At 32.3% G+C, this 9315-nt stretch overlaps 4 non-coding genes across 4 annotated transcripts; 2 read left to right on the top strand and 2 right to left on the bottom strand.

The window, feature by feature from the left end:
- Positions 1 to 900: 900 nt before the first annotated feature.
- TRNAC-GCA (transfer RNA cysteine (anticodon GCA)) lies at positions 901 to 971 on the top strand. Its single transcript has one exon. It is a non-coding gene; the product is annotated as a tRNA-Cys (tRNA).
- A 2146-nt stretch (positions 972 to 3117) lies between these two features.
- Positions 3118 to 3191, bottom strand: TRNAD-GUC (transfer RNA aspartic acid (anticodon GUC)). The gene has a single exon. It is a non-coding gene; the product is annotated as a tRNA-Asp (tRNA).
- A 457-nt stretch (positions 3192 to 3648) lies between these two features.
- On the bottom strand, positions 3649 to 3732 carry TRNAY-GUA (transfer RNA tyrosine (anticodon GUA)). The gene has a single exon. It is a non-coding gene; the product is annotated as a tRNA-Tyr (tRNA).
- A 941-nt stretch (positions 3733 to 4673) lies between these two features.
- TRNAT-GGU (transfer RNA threonine (anticodon GGU)) lies at positions 4674 to 4745 on the top strand. Its single transcript has one exon. It is a non-coding gene; the product is annotated as a tRNA-Thr (tRNA).
- The last annotated feature ends 4570 nt before the right edge of the window (positions 4746 to 9315 follow it).

Below are 9315 nucleotides of genomic sequence, written 5' to 3'. Positions count from 1 at the left end.
TCTTTATACTGAATTACATGAAATCTTACCTAATCCCGTGTATCAAATATTTCTTAGTGTATGAAATACCTATTATGAAAAGAGAAAGAAATATTAGAATTTGATACTCAACTTCGAAGGAATTTGCAACAAAACAAACAGATAGAATCGAAAGTCTAATCTAAAAAAGGATTGGAAATTTCTACGGGCATTTCAATATTTTTTTTAGGAATCTAAAAAAATGCATTTCATTTCTATCATTATTATGATATTACATATTCAAATTCAATTGGATACAAAAAAAAATCCATTCGAAATTGTCAAGAAAAGATATATTTTGAAGTGAAGTATTTTGGAGAGAATTGGGGAGAATATGATTAGAGTATGTTATGTGTAATGTAATAAGGCTTGTATTTTTGAAACATGCATATATTTAACTGCAGCTATAGATCTGTCTCTAACTTTATTGCAGTCATATTTGTTCAGGATAACAAACACATAACATGTTGTGTGAATTTTTACAAATTTTCTATTGAAAATTGTAAAAAAAGAATAAGCACGATAATTTCTTGAAAATACCGTATAGTATTGGTATTCTATATCTATATAGATATGGATAAGATACTCGATTAGATAATATCTGTGTAACAGATCAAATTGATATTCTAGGGTTTACATATATTGAAAGTTGCTGTTATAATTAGAATGAACAAAGTTAAAAAAAAAAGCAATATTGATTGGTTATGTATCAATTTTTATTTTCTGATCTCATTAAGAAAAAAAAATTTCTATTCAAATATTCAAGAATAATTCATAAAAGAATAGTTAACGGTTGCGATTTGTCTCAAGATTGTTTTTCAATTTTTCAATAGAAAGAAAAGGGGGGAGTATTCTCAAAAACTTCATATCTATATTTTTATTGGCGGCATGGCCGAGTGGTAAGGCGGGGGACTGCAAATCCTTTTTCCCCAGTTCAAATCCGGGTGTCGCCTGATCGATAAGAAACTGTAAATGAAAGATTATATTACGTTTTTTTAGAAAACTTTTTTTCCAACAGAAGCAAGCGAGGGAAAAGGAGTCTTGAGAATTGCGTTTGATTCGAAATTATAAGCATCAGTAGCTTAAAAAATGTTGTAAATATTTTTGTCTCGAATTCAAGGAAAGATTCTAGTAGTGAAAAGGAATCCATAAATTTAGAAATGATAGTTCGTTCACTACACAACTATTGTAGTGTCTGTCTCCTGACTGGGTCTTTTATTAGATTGGATTAAGAATAAGTCGGATAGGAAAGTCCATTTTTAGGTAGAGAAAAGGCAGAAGAAAAACCTTCTATACAGACTAATTTAAAGTTTATGAGTGCTTCCACATTTTATCAATATTATTTATTTAGATCAATTCTATTTAATAGCTTTAATTTAGCTAATTCGCTTTCGTAATATTCAAAAAAAGTATTCTTTAGATTTTCATATTCTATATTCTAATAAAATTAAAAAGTTTTGATTCTAAAATCGAATAGAAAAGAAAAAAAGTTTTTTTAATTATTTTAGAGAACGAATTGGGAGACATTTAAGGGACTATTTCAAATAGAAAGAAGAGTATAAGTATGCAAATGAATCTGTCTTGATTCTTTTTTTATGAAATCCTTAAGGAAATGATAAAAGAGAAATCTTAATATTCCCACCTGGTAGTAACATTCATTGACTTATAACTTCCTATAATTTTTTTATGTTTAATGTTTTATGATTTTACTAAAAATAATCAAAAAAAACTTTTTAGATGTTCTAATAACTAATAAATAGAATGAATTCTTGTTTTTCGTGAATGATGTTAGCCCAGAATCCTTTTTTTGACTCTGTAATAGCAATTCCACTATTATAGTATAGTATTTTTAGCGAATAATACAAAAAAAAAGAATAGAATAAAAAATTTGAAAAAATAATGAAATAGTTCCTTCATATTTATAGAGATAGGAGACAAAATTTACATGGATATAGTAAGTATTGCTTGGGCTGCTTTAATGGTAGTTTTTTCATTTTCCCTTTCCCTCGTAGTATGGGGAAGAAGTGGGCTATAGGGATACTAAAAATTGAGTTAAGGGATCCAAGTAACCTTGTTGATTTCTACCTGAATTTTTGAATTTCGAAACTATTGAATGAAAATATTTCATTTAAACTAATACTAATTAATTGAGTTCAAATAGAAAATCTATCTTGATTCTATTATATTTTAGTAGTGTAATGTATTCTATGTATCTTATAGGAATTGAAAATACTCTTTCAATCAAACAAATATTTTCATTATTCCCATATTCCTATTTTGAGAAAAACAAGGGAATCAAAAAGAAGAAGAAATGGATTCCTATTCCAATCAAATTTTTCTTAAAATTTCTATTTCGATGAACTGACGCTTAACCTGGTTATATAGATATATATATATATGGAAAATGGCGGACCGTGTAATAACCATTCCTGTTTTTTTACCCCCTTTTTTTCCTAAGATACCGGAATTGTTTGTAAAAAGAATCTGAAAAAAAAAATTGGACGCAATTCTCAGATAGTAGAAATCAAATTGATTTCTACTATCTGGATTACGCTGATTGTACGATCATTTTTTTAAATCATTCATAAAAATGAAGAAATCATATTTCAGTGAAATTAGTCACTTTTACTTACCGTTTTTACATAAATTATAAGTAAAAAAGCAGTAGGAACTAGAATAAACAGTGCAGTAGCAATAAATGCGAGAATATTTACTTCCATAATCTTTATTATGTTCTATTTCTCTTAAATTTCTAAAAAAAAAATTCGGGATTTAATCCCATAGAAATGTTCAATCTTTCAACAATGGTATAAATTGGATTTCAATGATATCAAATCGGATCAATATCATGAATCACAAAATCTGAGCTATCAAATCAACTCATGAAATAGTATAACATAGGAAGATCTTTTATCCATACTAAATAAAACAAAAAAACATTTATTCTTGATGAAAGTCCAAAATCCCTTTCCTTCCTTTTTCGGCGAAACAAATGAAAAAGCAGGGGGGGGCCCCAAATAAAATTTTGTTTATCAATTTGATTCCCTACAAATACACAAAAAAGGAATTTATTTTTTATTTTTTTGGATTTATATCCAACGGGATTGACGGGGCTCGAACCCGCAGCTTCCGCCTTGACAGGGCGGTGCTCTGACCAATTGAACTACAATCCCAGGGAAAGGGGTGTACTGTATAAATATTTTTACGGACCGTTTCTGTCAAACCTTTTCTTTTTCTATTTCGGATTCGAACCTTTTTGTTGTAAATGAAAAAAGCGCATTTTTTTATATATTGATATGTATATCGATATCCACTTTAGTGAGATCGACACAAATTACTCGTAATCCGTTTCTTATTCTTATTCTATTAACAAATCGATTGAAAATTGAATCAATGAAAAAAAAATATTTTTTTTTTCAATTTTTCCTTATATTTTCTACTTACAGATCTTGACATGAATACCGATTATTAACAAGATTTTGAATTTGTGGAAAGAAATATGGAATACAGAAAAAAAAGAAATAACCTTAGATATGTTTAATATTTTGATTCTTCCGTATCATAGCACATCAGTCATTTCCAGAGAACTATAAATGGGTTATAGAATTTCATAGTGGATCGGCAAATTCTTGGGCCGAGCTGGATTTGAACCAGCGTAGACATATTGCCAACGAATTTACAGTCCGTCCCCATTAACCGCTCGGGCATCGACCCAGCACAATAGGAAGAATACATTTCAGTTTTTATTGAAAATTTTTGATCAACTTCCTTTCGTAACACCCTACCCCCAGGGGAAGTCGAATCCCCGCTGCCTCCTTGAAAGAGAGATGTCCTGAACCACTAGACGATGGGGGCATACTTGCCCGACCGCCATTATACTACGTTCATAGTATGAACAGTTTTTTGCAATTGTCAATATAATGATATGATTCGATAAAAAAAAATATTTTTCGTTCTTTCATAATTCCATAGAAATTTTTTATTAATCATTTATATTTCTAAATTTTTTTATTCCAGTCATAATAAGAAAAAAAAAGAAGTAATGTTCCAATAAAGAGAAAATTCTTCACAGGAATGATTCGTTTGTTGCAAAGGACGAGAGGTTAAAACTTCATTTCTATCATTTATTACTAATACTAAGATTCGATAGGTAGATTTATATCTAATACTAAGAAAAAAAACTTTGGAAAATAGAATTTTTCAATAAAAAAATAAAAATTTGGTTTAGGGACAGAACATATTGAATCCATTTTATCAATGATTCGATTTTATCAATGTTTCGATGAAATATTTTATTTTGTGAGTACATTTATGTATCAATAAAAAGAATTTAGTGTTATGATTAGAATGACTTCAAGAATCCATTTTGAAATAATATATTTGATATGGATCAAATCCAATCTTAATCAATTCTTTTTTTTAACTATATTCTATTCACTAGGTAAATCCAATTTTTTGTTCTTTGATGAGTCATTATACAAATAATAGATATTGATGTACATGTATTCTAATCCCATTTATATCATTTAATTTATATAATTTATATAAATTTATAGAAATAATTTATATAAATTTATAGAATAAGTATACACAGTAACAAATATATGTACTAGTCATGCTAGTTCCTTATTTAGAAATTGAAAGAAAGAAAAAGGGCCCTTTTAACTCAGTGGTAGAGTAACGCCATGGTAAGGCGTAAGTCATCGGTTCAAATCCGATAAGGGGCTTTTTACTTTTTTTTTCAAAAGCAATAGTCTTTCTATTTGAAGGAAGAATAAAAAGATTCTTGATATTTTGAAAAAGTTTCTATTTGTAATAAAAAAGAAAAAGTGTAAAATTCAATAATGGAAAAATAAAAAAAAGTAAGTGGACCTAACCCGTTGAATTATATTTATATCTACTATTCTGATATTCAAATTTGATAAAGATTCAATTCGAACAATTTTTTTTCTTTTTAAGACTTTTTTCGTTTAGACTCCCTAAGAATCTCTGAATATTTCCAATGAAATCTTCTTGTTTCTGAACTAAGAAAAAAGGTTATGCCTTTTCTTTACTCAGAAGGGCCTTAATACGAATTTCAAGTTCCACCAAACAAGTTTTTTTAAAATTAAAATGAAACATATTTTTTTCCATAAATTTCTATTATTTCTATAAGATTAGATAGAATCTTATAGAAATAATAGAAAAATACATTAAATTATGTCTTCACATATCAAATAGTTTCTTTTCATATCGATGTGTACGATATTTTTCCAGCAATTCATATATATGAGACAAAAACTTTCATTTACAGTTTTTTCTTTTTATTATAGTATTTATAAAAAAAAATGAAATACTAAAGAAAAAACTGTAAATGAAATAGAAATTTAGAAAACCTATGATCCTACAGTAGTTTCCTAGACAAAATAGAAGTCAATTCACAACCAAACTTCAAGAATAAGTTTCTTTGATGAAAGGAGAGAAATATGTCTGAAGATCCGCTAGGTATAAGAAGTGAAACAGGGGATCATTTGTTTCTTGAACAGTTCTGAAAAAAAAATTTCTATCGGATTTTGGAGTCATAGCAGATTTTATGATTGATGACTTGGAAGATTTTTAAGAATAGATAAGGAATAACCACATCGAGTTCATGGATTTGCCCTAGATATCAATAGACCCATAAATGATTTTTTATTCGAAACCGATTAGAAAACAAGGGAAAGTATACTTATATATTCTATATATATATAGAGAGAGAAATGAATAGAGATAAATGATCAAGGTCCGTCCCATCTCTGAAAATGCTCTATGAGGTGTTGGGAAATGGTTGAAGTAGTTGAATAGGAGGATCGCTATGACTATAGCTCTTGGTAAATTTACCAAAGATGAAAATGATTTATTTGATATTATGGATGACTGGTTGCGGAGGGACCGTTTCGTTTTTGTGGGTTGGTCCGGTCTATTACTCTTTCCTTGCGCCTATTTCGCCTTGGGGGGTTGGTTTACAGGTACGACCTTTGTAACTTCATGGTATACTCACGGCTTGGCAAGTTCTTATTTAGAAGGCTGCAACTTCTTAACCGCTGCAGTTTCCACTCCCGCTAATAGTTTAGCACACTCTTTGTTGTTACTGTGGGGTCCTGAAGCACAGGGAGATTTTACCCGTTGGTGTCAGTTAGGCGGTCTGTGGACTTTTGTTGCTCTCCACGGTGCTTTCGGATTAATAGGTTTCATGTTACGTCAATTTGAACTTGCTCGATCTGTTCAATTGCGACCTTATAATGCAATCGCATTCTCAGGTCCAATTGCTGTTTTTGTTTCTGTATTCCTTATTTATCCACTGGGTCAGTCTGGTTGGTTCTTTGCTCCAAGTTTTGGTGTAGCAGCTATATTTCGATTCATCCTCTTTTTCCAAGGATTTCATAATTGGACATTAAACCCATTTCATATGATGGGAGTTGCTGGTGTATTGGGCGCTGCACTACTATGCGCTATTCATGGTGCAACCGTAGAAAATACTTTATTTGAAGATGGTGATGGCGCAAATACATTCCGTGCTTTTAACCCAACCCAAGCTGAAGAAACTTATTCAATGGTTACTGCTAATCGCTTTTGGTCCCAAATCTTTGGGGTTGCTTTTTCCAATAAACGTTGGTTACATTTCTTTATGTTATTTGTACCAGTAACTGGTTTATGGATGAGTGCTCTTGGGGTAGTCGGTTTGGCCCTGAACCTACGTGCTTATGACTTCGTTTCTCAAGAAATCCGCGCAGCGGAAGATCCTGAATTTGAGACTTTCTACACAAAAAATATTCTCTTAAACGAAGGTATTCGTGCGTGGATGGCAGCTCAAGATCAGCCTCATGAAAACCTTATATTCCCTGAGGAGGTTCTACCACGTGGAAACGCTCTTTAATGGAACTTTAGCTTTAACTGGTCGTGACCAGGAAACTACCGGTTTCGCTTGGTGGGCCGGAATGCCCGACTTATCAATTTATCTGGTAAACTATTAGGGGCCCATGTAGCCCATGCTGGATTAATAGTATTCTGGGCCGGAGCAATGAACCTTTTTGAAGTGGCTCATTTCGTACCCGAGAAGCCCATGTATGAACAAGGTTTAATTTTGCTTCCCCACCTAGCTACTCTAGGTTGGGGAGTAGGTCCTGGGGGGGAAGTTATAGACACTTTTCCATACTTTGTGTCTGGAGTACTTCACTTAATTTCCTCTGCAGTATTGGGCTTTGGCGGTATTTATCATGCACTTCTGGGACCTGAGACTCTTGAAGAATCTTTTCCGTTCTTCGGTTATGTATGGAAAGATAGAAATAAAATGACTACAATTTTGGGTATTCACTTAATCTTGTTAGGTATAGGTGCTTTTCTTCTAGTATTCAAGGCTCTTTATTTTGGAGGTATATATGATACATGGGCTCCGGGGGGGGGAGATGTAAGAAAAATAACCAATTTGACCCTTAGTCCAAGTATTCTATTTGGATATTTATTAAAATCGCCTTTTGGGGGCGAAGGGTGGATTGTTAGTGTGGACGATTTGGAAGATATTATTGGAGGGCATGTATGGTTGGGTTCCATTTGTATACTTGGTGGAATCTGGCATATCTTAACCAAACCCTTTGCATGGGCTCGGCGTGCACTTGTATGGTCTGGAGAAGCTTACTTATCTTATAGTTTAGGTGCTTTATCTGTTTTTGGTTTTATTGCTTGTTGCTTTGTCTGGTTTAATAATACCGCTTATCCTAGTGAGTTTTATGGGCCCACTGGTCCAGAAGCTTCTCAAGCTCAAGCATTTACTTTTCTAGTTAGAGACCAACGTCTTGGGGCTAATGTAGGATCTGCTCAAGGACCTACAGGTTTAGGTAAATATCTAATGCGTTCCCCGACTGGAGAAGTTATTTTTGGCGGAGAACTATGCGTTTTTGGGATTTGCGTGCTCCTTGGTTAGAACCTCTAAGGGGTCCTAATGGTTTAGACTTGAGTAGACTGAAAAAAGATATACAGCCTTGGCAAGAACGTCGTTCTGCGGAATATATGACTCATGCTCCTTTAGGTTCATTAAATTCCGTGGGTGGCGTAGCTACAGAGATTAATGCAGTCAATTATGTTTCTCCTAGAAGTTGGTTAGCTACTTCTCATTTTGTTCTAGGATTCTTTCTATTTGTAGGCCATTTATGGCACGCGGGAAGAGCTCGCGCAGCTGCCGCAGGATTTGAAAAAGGAATTGATCGCGATTTTGACCTGTTCTTTCCATGACTCCTCTTAATTGAGACGTGAGATCCAATGAAGTAGAAATCCCTTTTTTTTACTATAAATATTTGGTTGAGTAGAGCGAGTCGTAAAGAAGAATTTATTTTCCTATTTTCTTAGTTTCTATCGAATCTTTTTTTCGGGATGTTGAGGATATATAGCCCAGTCCGAAAAAAAGATTCGATAGAAACTAAGAAAATAAACAAATCTATTCATCGAGAAAAAGGAGAGAGAGGGATTCGAACCCTCGATAATTCTTTGTTTCAAACTATACCGGTTTTCAAGACCGGGGCTATCAACCACTCAGCCATCTCTCCAAAAGCTAATATATATATTTTTTTATCTTTATTCCACTGAGTAGACCATGAGTATTTGAATTGATACCCTTTTATCGACCCATAGGAAAGATATTCAATGTGAATTTATTGGTTTAGTTTTCTATCGGTATGTATATAGGTACAAAATCCAGCATGCCTTTTGTGAAGTAAAAAAACTATCCTCGATCCAAGCCTCAAAAGGGTTGATAATAAACAAAATCAATGAATTCATGATAAAACCCTTCTGCGTTTTTCCATTTACAAATTTTTTTTTCAATGAATATTAAGAAAGGCATCCAGGGGTTGAGGGATCAAATGGTAAAGTTCTTTTGTTGGTAAATTGGAGGATTAGAAACATGACTATTGCTTTCCAATTAGCTGTTTTTGCATTAATTGCTATTTCATTTATTTTATTGATTAGTGTACCTGTTGTATTTGCTTCTCCTGAAGGTTGGTCAAATAACAAAAATGTTCTATTTTCCGGTACATCATTATGGATTGGATTAGTGTTTCTAGTGGGTATTCTTAATTCTCTCATTTCTTGAAGTTCTTTTTATTCTAGATTAAAAATGAAATGACCCCTCCCTCAGAATTCTTTCGGATTGTCAGCCATAAAGGGAATAGATCAGTTCCTAAAAAAAAAAAAAGAAAACTATAACACATTACATTCTAAGGGGGAGTAAACTTCTTCTATTGGAAAAATCTTATATCTTATACTTATATGGTGGTACATTGTGAA

The sequence above is a fragment of the Vigna unguiculata genome, unplaced genomic scaffold, assembly GCF_037176805.1.
Source record: "Vigna unguiculata cultivar grain cowpea cultivar isolate G323 ecotype 2 unplaced genomic scaffold, ASM3717680v1 ptg000397l, whole genome shotgun sequence".
NCBI classification, from domain to species: Eukaryota; Viridiplantae; Streptophyta; class Magnoliopsida; order Fabales; family Fabaceae; genus Vigna; species Vigna unguiculata.
The sequence above is the reverse complement of the archived record's forward strand: the minus strand, read 5'-3'. Positions and strand labels throughout refer to the sequence as shown.